The sequence below is a fragment of the Equus quagga genome, chromosome 15 (genome assembly GCF_021613505.1).
Source record: "Equus quagga isolate Etosha38 chromosome 15, UCLA_HA_Equagga_1.0, whole genome shotgun sequence".
In the NCBI taxonomy this organism is placed as follows: Eukaryota; Metazoa; Chordata; class Mammalia; order Perissodactyla; family Equidae; genus Equus; species Equus quagga.
Window position 1 is genome coordinate 82,149,872 of NC_060281.1, and position 13,252 is coordinate 82,163,123.

General features: G+C 44.6%; 1 long non-coding RNA gene across 1 annotated transcript; it reads right to left on the reverse strand.

The window, feature by feature from the left end:
- Positions 1 to 1,307: 1,307 nt before the first annotated feature.
- LOC124227035 (uncharacterized) lies at positions 1,308 to 10,902 on the reverse strand. Its single transcript, XR_006885427.1, has 4 exons — positions 10,724 to 10,902; positions 6,734 to 6,883; positions 2,589 to 2,776; positions 1,308 to 2,091 (listed from the first exon to the last, which is right to left on the reverse strand). It is a non-coding gene; the product is annotated as an uncharacterized LOC124227035 (long non-coding RNA).
- Positions 10,903 to 13,252: the final 2,350 nt, after the last annotated feature.

Genomic DNA, 13,252 nt, shown 5'->3' on the forward strand with positions numbered 1-13,252 from the left:
TTTAAAAATCTGTCAATCATAAATTTTACTAATAGACTACTCCCAAAGGACCAAGGAGCAGGGAAGTGACATGTAGTGAGTACCCACTATTTCCAAGTGCTCACTGTACCCAGTCACTTTTGAATCCTCACCCCAGCCCTATAAATAAGGTGTTACTAGTCTCATGTGGCAGATAGAGGTTCAGAGAGGTGAAGTGACTTGCCCAGGGTCACACAGCCATGAGAGGGCCAGAACTTAAACTTGGGTCTCTCTGAGTTCAGCTCTTCACAAATCACCAAGCTGCCTCCCACTCTTAAAAACACATAGTTACTCAGCGCCCTTCAGCTAGAGGCCACCAGGATCACACTTGAAGTTGACCAAGTTTGGTTTATTACTCATTGCTATGTGGGAGAACATGAACCAAAGGGAAGCATGGGATGTCTCCATAAGAGAGTGTTAGACAGAAGTTATGATTGGATTGGGTTTTCATGGGTGCTTAGGGTTAAGGTCCAAGGAAGCTCTAGATTGGGTGCTGTTAGAAAGCAGGGAAAGTTCTGTGAATGGCTATCCTACACATCTTATCTTTGGGGAGGACAGACTAGAGATTCAACTCCAAGATCAACTCCTGAGTTATGTGTGTGGCACGTGGACACAAACAGCATAAATGGCATGAAAACTGCAATGAGACTAAACTGTCGACAAAAGGCAAGATGCAACTTGCGGTGTGACCTTCACTGTGTTGATTGCTCAATAAAACAACAGAAAAAGAAAAATGAAAATTCTGCAGAGGATTTTAATAGAAACCAGAATGTCACAACATCATGAGTAAACTGTCAAGATTCCATCCAAAATTACACAACATAACACACAGAGAATAAGAAAATCTGACCATTTCTCAAGGGAAAAGACAATCAACAGATTCAGCCCTGAAATACCCTATGTGAAGGAATTATCAGACAAAGTAGCTAATATAGCCATGCTCAATGCAGCAAGGGAAAATATCCTTGAAACTAATAGAAAGAAATGTAGGGGAGGAAGACACTTTCCTCTACTGTCTAGGTTCTTCTGGCTGGTCTAAGAATTAAATTGACCTGAGACAGAATAACAGGAGAAAATCAAACAAAGTTTAATACCATGCATACATGGGAGAAACCCAGGAAAACTGAGTAACTCCCCAAAAGGGCCAAAGACACCACCTTCAATACCATCTTCAGCTAAACACAAAAGAGGATGTTGGGCGTAGTGGTTTGGGACTTCAAAGGGGTGGAAGGCAATTCACCTGGAGAGAGAAAAGCAAATTCTTGGCAAACAAATGTTTTCCATGCCATGCAGAGACAACGGGACATGGAGAGGACTCTGATCTCTAGGCCCTGACAAGTCTCCCCACCACACCTGGCCCATTTTCTTTGTAGATATCTCTGGTGATAGCTCTGTTCCTGTTACAGGCCATTTATCTAAATTCTTTTAGGTGGTTACAGGGGAAGTAAAAGAAAAATGTTCTGAGTTTTCTGTTTCTTAAAGAATATCAACATAAAATAATCAACATCCCAAAGAGACATATTTTGGGGTGGCAAATTCTGTTCCCCTTCCATCCTGCCTTTGAAACCTCAAATAAAAAGATTCAGAGTCCAGAACCTAAGGTGATAGATTTCTCCATAGTTCTCTGAACCAGTCATTCAGTCCTGAGAATAGCTCAGTTCAGTTAAACAGTTTTGTCTCATTTCAGGAGGTGGTGATGCAGGTGGTCTCCCAAAGTTGGGCCTATATTGTGTAAGCAAGCAATCAGGTATTTAAAAAGAGGCATTTCTATGGAAACAAAAACAAAACTAAAAGGTAATGTTTGGAGGAGACTATAAACCCAGTCTTAGTCTGGAGAGCAGCCAGTCAAGAGAAGATTCCTAGATGTAGGGGTTGAAGCATCTTTTCCAGTTTGAAATGTCTCTGATGATGTCATCAGGTGTTCAGGTAACTTTCTGAGTGGCTTACACAGCAACAAGCATGAAGATTGTTTAAACATGCGCTATTGTGGCGATCTCTCTTAAGTTGATAATAAGTCTCGCAGCTTCAGTTTACAGGGCTTCAGGAAAAGGGCAGCTTTAGTTCTCAATGATTCTAAGTCAAAAGTGGGAGAAAAATTGGAAATGTTAGTTTGGAGAGTTGTAGCAAAATATTTCAGGAAACTAGAAGAATTCAGGGCCCAGTCCAGTTTACAGGTGGAAAACAAAGTAGAATCTAACATCCACAAGTGTATATTATAGTTTCTACTGCAACATAACTTTTCTCCCTCATTCCTACCAAAGATAGCCAAATTAAGATTAATTTGTTTCCAAAATGAGTCTAGTTTCAATAAACTTGACCCAATTACTTACATAAGTAACAAGAATAGCAAATGATCATACGGGCTCTTTTAAATCTGCTTTGCTGGAACTTTTTATAATGAATCTCAGAATGGACTTTCAATAGCCTCTCAACAACAGGAAACCATCCCAAGGACTTGCCATCAGACTCTGCCTGCAATACCTACAGATTTGGGGAAATCCCTCTTGTCTTGAGATCTCCAAAATATCCTGAGGTTTCACACCTCCCAGGAAGTGACCTTCTTTACTCACCTGGTAAGGTTGTTGGGAACCCTGTAGCAAGGTACCAGGCAAATATTTCCAAGGGGATTTATTTTGTCCATAAAGTCAACCTTTGCTCCTTAGAGTTGTCTGGTCACATCTGAATCTATGCATGTCTCTCTCAGATAAGACATTCCAGTCAAAGCCTTGGTAATATTGCCCAAGTTTCCAATTATGTCCTGTTATAAAGAGGACAGATTCTTATTGAACTTATGCAAATAACTATATTGCCATGAAAATAAGAATACTCACTCTCTAAGAGTTTCCAAATTCTGGAGGGATAAGGTAGGGAGAAAAAGATAAATGTTTCAGTTCTGCTTACAAAGATATAATTTACTGAACTGCTGTAGGTGATAGGTAGCTTAGGAGAAAAGAGGAAAAGGTTTTAAAAAACAGCAATGCTTGAAACAGTCATAAAAATTACAATCATCCTCATCAGTTCATTCAGTCCCATGTAATCAATTCCTGGTCTTGATATTTTGTTATCAGTCTTATGAAGCCATCAGTTTCTCTGCTAGAGTTCTGTAAATTATTACCCAGTTCAATTTTATGATCTGAAAGTTTATTAGAAACCTGTATTCTAGAGTAAGTGTCAAAGTCTTTTCCATGAATCTCTCTGAATATGAAACATATTTGCAAAAGCATCAGAGTAAAATAGTAACTGCCTGTAAGTGACAAAAGACTTAACAATGGCATGGTTAAAGATTTGATTATAACACAACTGACAAGGGAATTTGGTTATTTCTGTGATACATAACATTTTAAGATAGTAACTAGAATTATGACTGATAACATTATACAAGGACATCTTAGGTTTTTAAAATCTCACACAATTCTAGAACATTTATTTTAATAACGTGTGCATACAAGGATATCCATAAAGGAGGTTTAGCATCATTCATTTGACAATGCTTCCCAAGCAATTTAACATACAAAACAAGCCTAATTGGTTTAACAAAACTTTGGAATTTTCCAGAGGCCTTCTGGAAAAATCCAGTTTCTTCCAAGTCAAAAGGACTTCATTTTTACAACGTGATTTTGGAAGTTTGTTAAAGATATCAAAGGATTGGACACTTGACTAAATAGGATCACAGATCAATATGAAACAACACTTAATTATCTATTTAATCAAAGTGACAATAGAAGATGTTAAAGGCAAATACAGAAAGTTACATCATTGGAAAAAACCTTAGCTCTCTTAATGGAGAGGTCTCAGCTTTTTGAACATAGGAAATTATTTTGATAAAACATAAAATCCCTGCTTTTTAGGTAGACTACTCAAAGGTAAAGAATAACCTTTCACAATCTCTTTATCAAGAGCAGACCAAAGTCCAAGAAAACTGTTCTTTTAAGAGAGAGAAAAACAAATTTCAATTTTGCACCAGCTTACTTTTGATATTAAAACTGATTTACTTAACATTCATCCCAATCTTAGCCAGCTTGACCATGCATAAAACCTTTTTTCTCAACGTTCCTTTTCCACAAATCTTCTGTAACTTCTTGTTTTATATTCAGACTTTGTCCTATACTTCCTCTCTCTTTTTTCCTTAACAAAATGCATTTCCATTCCATATATATATATATAATTTTTTCACTGAAAACACACATTTTATTTTCCTTGCATATTAAACTGTTTCCCTTATTATTTTAGCAATTTTAATTAAATATATTAATTAATATTTTAACCCTTAGAAACCTTAATTTCTACTGAAAAATAAATATGTAAAACAATTAAATATTATTCTATTCTATTTCTGAAAGTATGCTCAATTTATATAGTGCTGGTCTGTTTTTAAGCCAATTAAATAGAGCTCTCTTATGAACTAGTCTTGATAATACCATCCAGAGGTAGAAAAGTATCATATATTTACAACATACATATATGAACACACATATAAACACATAGACAGATGCAAATCTTATAGCCTGTTTTAAATTTTCCTTAGATTTATGGGCAAGGGTGCTTCTATAGCAGTCTTCATCTCCAAAAGTTTCTTCTCTCCTTTTTTCCCCTTCAGTCTTAGGAATTGAAGAGAGTGTAGGTAAGAGTTCCTGGAGAGGTTACAAGCCTTTTGAGATAAATAGGGGAGGTTTGGGGATTGGTGAAAGGGAATGGGTGGAATCTGAATTGCCTTTAGAGATGCATTTCCAGTTTTGCAAAGGCTTGTAAGATATGGACAGCTGCTCTCAATTCTTCAGAAATTTGCAATGACATCACAGGTTCATCTGTCTGTCCAATTACATTATCCCTAATTTATTTCTTTCCCTCTGGGCACATAGTTTTCTTTTAAATTAGGGAAGACGACCTATAAAAAGATTCCTACCAGGCTCTGATTATTAGCTTCCAATTTTTTGATTTGATTTTTGTTTCCTTTTTATCTCCAAAGCCCCCCGGCACATAGTTGTATATTCTTTGTTGTGGGTCCTTCTAGTTGTGGCACGTGGGATGCTGCCTCAGCGTGGTTTGATGAGCAGTGCCATGTCCGTGCCCAGGATTTGAACCAATGAAACACTGGGCTGCCTGCAGTGGAGCACGCGAACTTAACCACTCAGCCATGGGGCCAGCCCTATCAGCTTCCAATTTTTGATCATAGAGCTATTTAAAAAAAAAAATCCTTCTAAATATCTTTCCAGTTTTCAGCTGGGACAAGCAGTAAACGTCTCTGGTGTTACTAAGCAACTCTATGGACCCCAAGAGGTGTCCTCAAAAGTTATTATCTTCTCAAGATCCAGAGTCACTCCCAAAAGAAAAAACCGATAGCCTGCATGTTGCAGGCAGGCAGAAAGCTAAGCCAAGCTCTTAGGACACAAAACGAGACAAACAAGGAGGTAATAGTTATCCCTGGGAGAGAAAGGGTCAATAACCAACAGGTCTGGATTTGTAAAGAAAGGGAAAACATGAAATTTTATCCTCCTCTCTTGACTGAGCATTATAGGAGGCCATCAAGTACAGGTAAGAAGGCTGTTGTCCAGGGACGTGATTTCCCGGGAGGGGGTTCTAGGATGCATCTGCAAAGGATATTGCATAGAAAGGCCTGAAGCTGGTGGAGCCTGGTTTATAGAGACCAACAAAGCAAGCTTTACTGTGTGTCCCAGGTGCTTCTGCTAAATTCATTTTCTGGCTTGTTGCACTTACATGAGTAATCTGTATACTCTTAGAGATTAGGCTGCAGTGCTTTCTGTAAGCCTTGCAGGAAAAAGAAAAGCTAAAACAGGCAGATGGGGCCAGATTTTAAGACAGTGTTTTTATGGTGGATTTTTGTTTTACGTCCTAAATTTCTGTTCTTTCATCTTGTTAGAGAGTCCCTAAGTCTAGCTGTTATTTTCTTCTTCTTCTTTCTTCTTTCTCCTTCTCCTTCTTTTTCTTCAGTGTCTGGCAACTGCACTTCCAGTGTCCTGATTTTTTACAATATCTGTGAATGTCTAAAGGCAGATAGGAAGGGGTCGGGGGTCAGAGTCGACTCTGATTTGTATTCCAGTTTCTGTCCTTCCATCTTATTAAAGGCATCTTAATGGCTAAGCACTATACCAATATGAGAGCTCTCTAAAAATATTCTTTTCAACCTAGAAGTTTTTCCAATTTAAAGGATCCATCATCTGGCCATTGATGAGTGGGATCTTAATAGCAACTCAAATCAATAAGACTTTTTATGGCTTAACCATGGTCGCAAGAAGCATCCCCAAAGGAGAATTCAAAGGATGCAGCCCTCCCAAGATCCAGAGAGTTCACTCCCAGAGTTAGCCTAATAACTATGAGGGGCCTGTCTTTAAATAGCCATTCCAAAACACAGGGAATCACGTATTTCTCCCTGTGTTGAACAGAATAGGGTGACTCAAAATTTCACCCAGTTTAGATTCCCTAAGCTCAGATCCACAGCCTACTCCACTGTCTGAACGATGCATGTGCATCCTCCAGCTGGTTGAGACAAAAGACCATCTCTGGGAGGAACAAGATCAACAAAATCAAGAGCACTGGTCCCAAATCTTTACTAGAATCATTTTTGCCCAAGAAGCTAATTTTACAAATATTTTCTCCAGCTGACCTAAATTTAGAAAAGGAAATAAACCTCACCACTCTGACTTCCATTGGACCTGCAGGCAGAGACCTAGGAGACGGATGTGGTAGGAACTCTTACCTCCTGCCAACTCTTGTCAGGGTCCAAGATCTGTCAGCTGCCATAGCCCCTGAGCAAGAAGCATCCAGCAAGTTAAGTTGGTCCCGCTGGAGTCACCAACTGTAGGTGAGGAAGACCACTCCTCTACCCTTCTATGTTCTTCTGGTTGGTCTAAGGATTAAGTTGACATGAGACAGATCAACAGGTGAAAATCAAACAAAGTTTAATACCATGTATACATGGGAGAGACCCAGGAAAACTGAGTAACTCCCCAAAAGGGCCAAAGACAACAACTTAAATATCATCTTCAGCTAAACACAAAAGAGGATGTTGGGCGTAGTGGTTTGGGACTTCAAAGGGGCGGAAGGCAATTCACCTGGAAGTAGAAAAGCAAATGTTTGGCAAACAAATGTCTGTCACGCCATGCAGAGACAATGGGACATGGAGAGCACTCTGATCTCTAGGCCCTGCCCAGTTTCCTCACCACACCTGGCCCAGATTCTTTGTAGGTCTCTCTGGTGATAGCTGTGTTCCTGTTACAGGCTGTTTATCTAAATTATTTTAGACAGTTAAGATGAAGGTAAAAGAAAAGCTTTTCTATTAAAAATAATCAACCTAGAATAATCAATATCCCAAAGAAGTAGATTTTGGAGTGGTAAACGCTGTTCTCCTTCAGAAATAAGTTCTCAGTAGAGAAATGCAAAGCACACAAAAGCAGCAAATGGGAGTTTTTGAACCTAACATTCAATAACCAAAATCAAAACTCACTGGATGGGCTCAGTATCAGGATGGAGAAAACAGAGGAAAGAGTCATGAACTTAAAGACAGAGCATTAGAAATGGGACAATCTAAAGAACACAGAGAAAAAAATGACCAAAACTCACAGGGTCACAGAGACGTGTAGGACAATCAGAAGTTCTAATTTCCATGCCATTGGAGCTCCTGGAGGAGGGTGCAGAGGAAAACACAGGAGAGGAAAATGGTTGAAAACCTCACAAATTTGTGAAACACACATCAAAGAAGCTTACAAAACCCTCCATCTGACACATCATTATCAATCTGCTAAAAATCAAAGATGAAGAAAAATCTTGAAAGCAGAGAAAAATGACACATTACACAGAAAAAAATACCAATTCCAAAGCTTGTGATTTCTTATCAGAAAACAGAGGCCAGAAGAGATTGGAACAACATCTTAAAAAACTGAAAGAAAAGATCTATCAACCCAGGATACTATGTTCAGCAAAGATATCCTTAAAGATTGAGGCAAAACAAAAATGAAAACAAAACCAAGGCTGATGAGGATGAAAGGAAACCAGAAGCGTTCCTCACTGAGTAACTAGACACAAATGATGGGAAAGGAGCCTCTTGAGGCTGCAGTGAGAGGACCCCAGAGGGAAGCTGGGAACTTCAGGAACAAAGGAAGAGCCATGGAAGAGGGAGGACCCGGACAAAGGAGACGGCGAATTTTCTCCATTGAAAGCCTTTTTTTCTTTGAATTTTTTTCAATTATTTTATTGAGGTCATAATGGTTCACAACATTGTGTAATTTCAGGTGTACATTATTATTTATCAGTTTTTGTATAGATTGCATTGTGCTCACCACCAATAGTCTGATTTTTATCTGTCACCATATATATGTGCCCTTTTACCCCTTTCGCCCACCCCCCAACTCCTTCCCCCTCCAGTAACCACTAATCTGTTCTCTTTAGTCCATGTGTTTATCTTCCACATATGCGTGAAATCATGCAGTGTTTGTCTCTGTCTGGCTTATTTTACTTAATATCATACACTCAAGGTCCATCCATGTTGTTGCAGATCATCTGTTGATGGGCACTTGGGTTGCTTCCACGTCTTGGCTGTTGTGAATAGTGCTGTGATGACCATAGGGGTGCATGAATCTCTTTGAATTATTGATTTCAAATTCTTTGGATAAATACCCAGTAGTGGGAGAGCTGGATCATATGGTATTTCTATTTTTAATTTTTTGAGAAATTTCCATATTGTTTTCCATAGTGGCTGCACCAGTTTGCATTCCCACCAGCAGTGTATGAGGGTTCCCTTTTCTCCACATCCCCTCCAACATGTGTTATTTTTTGTCTTGGTAATTATAGTCATTCTAATGGGTATAAGGTGATACCTCATTGTAGTTTTGATTTGCATTTCCCTAGTAATTAGTGATGATGAGCATCTTTTCATGTGCCTGTTGGCCATCAGTATATCTTCTTTGGAAAAATGTCTGTTTAAATCATCTGCCCATTTTTTGAAAGTCTTTTAAGACATGTATGACTTTCAAAGGAACAAACTGTACCACCGTCTCAGAGGGCAGGTTCAGTTCATGTTGATGGGATCCATACACAACTCTAACATAAAGAGCAGTGAGCAGAAGAACCTATATTGCTGGAAACCGTCTACATTTTACTTTTCTCAAAGCAAAAATTGCACCAAACCAAGTTAAATAGGCAAGGACTTTGTTATTCCAGACTACTGCCATAAGGGAGGAAGGCCAGAACTCAGTCTGAGCTCAACGTCACTGAAGCAAAAGGCAGGAGAGGGTGTATGTGCTGGGATGAGGCTGATCTCTGGGGTGTGCAGCACAGGGAGTCATTCCTGAGGCAGTGGTCTTCCTCTGTGATGAGGGCATGTGTGCTCTTCAGGACCCATCAGAGTTAAGCTCCTGCCCTCCCACGGAGACAGGGAGATGGCGCACAATCTCCCTTGATGATTTTTACTGGGCCCTTGAGAAAGACATTCCTGGGTTGTAAAACCGGCCAGAAGCTTTTTAAATATTTACATCTCATAGGTACAGAAAAAGAATTTACGACAAATTCTTTTTAAGTAAATGCTTTTAGAAAAGGGAGGGCAGTACCTAGAGCCAGGAAGACTTCTGTCTAAAGTTGAGTCAAGCTGAGCCCAACCTTAAGGTCATCATGGTCACTAGAATTGGCAAAATATTAACTCTAATTAGACCGTGAAATGATTAGTATCATTAGTTATTCCCAGAACACAATTAAAAAATAATTAAAACTTATGAATGAAAAATGGGAAAACATCAATAGTCCTATACAGTGTTTAGGAAATATGAACAAAGCAACCAAAAACATTCACATACAGGTTTTTAAACATAAGTTTCATTTCTCTTGGTTAACTTCTCAACACTGGATGGCTGGGTCCCAGCTTGCCCTGGCTGCCACTTCACAGGTCACCCCTGCCTTCAGGATCTGGGTGGCACGGGCACTTCTCTTCTTAGCAGCTCTGCCCTCCAGTGTTCCCAGCGCAAAGGGCAGGAGGACCCACAGGCATGGCCAAAGCTGCCACCTCATGCAACCTGCTCCTCAGCAGTTCCCCCTCTGCTGGATGGGGAACCTCGCCCCCTACAGTTAGTTCCCCGACAGCTCTGGGATCTGGCCAGGGGACTATGGGCCACTGTCCTGACAACAAGCTCATCAACCTCAAGGCAAACACCTTGAACCCTCAGACCCTCAGGGGTCAGTGTGGATCCCCACCTTTGCTTGCCCCAGGTCCTCCCACGTCCTCTGCACACGCGCCGTCCCTCCAGATTCTTTGCCTGCGCCCCTGCCTCGCAGGCCCCATGGACGTGCGCCCATTCTTCCTTCAGACATTCCAAAGCTGCATCTTAGCAACAGGTCAAAGGTGCCCACTTCGCCTTTGGCCCAGTAGGCAGCTGAAGGAGAAGCTCTGAGCCCAGCTCTCTATCGAGGGACAGACTTCACCCAACTGCTCTTTGGGTGGTTACCTGGGCAGGCTTTGCCCCACATCCCCACCTGGGGCAGTGGGGGGCCAGCACCTGCCAAGAGGGCTCCACCGCCTCCAACCTGCTCACCAGGCCCCCCAACTTCCCGTGGCTGGCCAGGGTCACCCACCTGTCCATGCCCCTGGGTCAACTCGCAGACCATCCTACAAGTATGCAATGCATCCTCGCCTTGGCATAACGACTCCCAGACCATATGCCATGATCCAGCAGACCCTGTGCTCCTTTACGGGGGTCCTTACCTCTATTGGCAGGCCTGGCCATCAGAGGGAGGCAGTGCTGTCTTCCCTCACCTCCAAGATGTCCTACAGCTCAGCGTCTGCAGTGGGCAAAGTCACTGTGTGTGTACAGGAGCAGGAGTCACCCTTATGATGCCCACAACACCCATGTGTGCCCAAGACACCTGCATGGAGGAGATCCCACTGAGGACCCTGGGAGAAAGTAGGAAAGAGATGGAATCAGGAGGAAGACCCCACAGTCATAGAGAGGCAGCATGATCAAGGAAGGGACCCTGATGGCACTGGGGGTGCACTGCCTGCGTTCAGGCCCCTGGGGGTCCACGGAGGCCTCTCGTCCTTTGTGCCCAGGCCCAGGCCTCTGCAGAGAAATGTACACACCATGAGCTCAGACGACGAATGCATCCAGAAATCCCAGACCTTGTGTATGAGCTCTGGCCCCAGACGAAACGCTATCACGAGCTCATACAGCTCCTCCCAAGGGTTCCCGCCAGTGCAGAGGAGGAAGAGGAGGAGAGGTCCAGCCACATCCCCACACCTGGCTGTCCCAGATGTCCTCTAAGAAGGTGAGCAAGGAGGCCCTGGGTCTCCCTCTCAGCCTCAGTGCTTTCCCTGAGGAAGACCCAGCGTGGGAAGGACGCAGAGGCAACAACAGGGCAGACACAAACCCAGAGGAATGGCTGGACACTTCCAGGCCCTGAAAACGCAAGACTCCTCTGCTGCCACACAGGCGAGGGGTCCCTCGGAGGCTGCCGCCACCCCCTGAGCTGGGATTTCGAGTCACTGTGGAAGACCTGGGCTCGGAGAAGGAAGCAGCACTGTGGACCATCGACAGTGCCCTGCGGGGTGACACTCAGGCCATCAGGGCCTGTGGCCCCACACGGCCTTCCTGTGCTGTCCCCGCACCTGCTGCAGGGACTGCTCCTCCACCAGCTGGCCCTCCCATCACTGATCCTAGTGCCCCTCCCTCCACCGGCCTGCCAGTCACTTCTGCTGGCAGTTCCAGCCCCTCAACCAGCACATCTGCAGGCCTGGCTCCCCAGCCAGCTTCTGACACTGTCACCCCCATGGACACCGCTCCAGCTCCCCAGCCTCTCGTCTTGGGGTCTGCCTCTGGCTCCAGTGGGAGCATCTTCCCATCTGCCCAGGCCCTCCAGATGTCCCCCAGTGACAGCGTGGACTCAGTCACCGCCAGCCTGTCTGCACTGAGGTTCTGCAGCCTGAGCCCAACTCCCAAACTTCCTGTGAACTCTGGAGCCGCTGCCCAGCCCAGCTCTGGGACCCCTGATGCGCAGCAGCACAGGGCTACCACCTTACACAGCCCTCTCTCCAGGATGGATCACTGGCAGCTCCAGCCCAAGCCTGGGCCCCAACCTCTGCTCCAGGCCAGCCAGCTTCAGGCAGCACCACACGGGCAGCATTTGGGGGTGTCTTACCCTCACTTTCCATCTTGGGTACCCAAACCAGCACCTGGCCAGGCTTCGCTGCCACCCCAGCTGTCTTCCCCTCTGGCACAGCACTCACCCCTGGCTTTGCAGCTGCCCCGACATGGCCGGCGCCGTGACAAACGCTGGGCGCCACATTAGGTAGCACTGCTCACCATGTGGCAGCACAAGCCCATCCCCCTTCAGGTCAGGGGTCTCGGCAGCACCTATGGCCTTTGGGGGCAGAGAGCTGTCTCAGATCTGAGCTGTTCCTTTGCAGCACTCAGCATTGCAGCACAGACAAGCGGGGCTCCAAACACCGCACACTGCTATGGGGGCAGCTTGGGTCCAAACACCTGGGGCCCCCTCCCCAGAGCGCCCCCACGGTGACCACAGGACCCAGCACGAAGAAGAACTCTGGTTTTTGAGGTGCTACTGCCCCTTTCTTAAGTCACATCCCTGGGGCCCGCCCAGGCAGAGCCCTCCTACTTCCAGCTGATGGCCCAGCACCACCACCAGCAAGGTGCCTTGAGGGGCGCATCCGTCTTCACCTCCACTCCAGGCGGCCCAGCCTCGGCAGGGGGCACAGCAAGGAGCAGCCTTGCCGTCAGGGCCCCTTCATCCCCTGTCCAGGGCTTGGGTGGACAGGAAACTTTTCAGCTATCAACCAAGTCGTTTTCCTCCAGGTCGGGATTCACTCCCTTGGGGTCTAAGAGGCGAATGCTGGCCTGAGCGAACTGCTTCCTGGAGAAGTAGCCAGTGTCCCCCCTCCTCCCGCGCTGACTGTGTGTGCGCCTGTTCAGATGGGAAACCAAGTCTATCCCTGACCTCTGTGACCCTGCAGCAAACTGGGTGCCAGAGACACGGCATTCTATTCCCACCCCCGCCCTGCAGTTCTTCCCAAAGGCGGGTGGTCCGAGGCTGTTGTCCATCCTGGTGGCCAGAGACCTCAGGACAGTAGATAGAGGCATGTGGCCAATTTCCCTCCCATCCTGGAGCAGTGGGGATGCCCCCTCCTGCTTGTGGTGACCATTCCTCTCTCCCATCTTCCTCTCTGAACCCTCATGTCTTCCCCATAACTTACAACAAAGCCTTGTTCCTGTTCATTTGC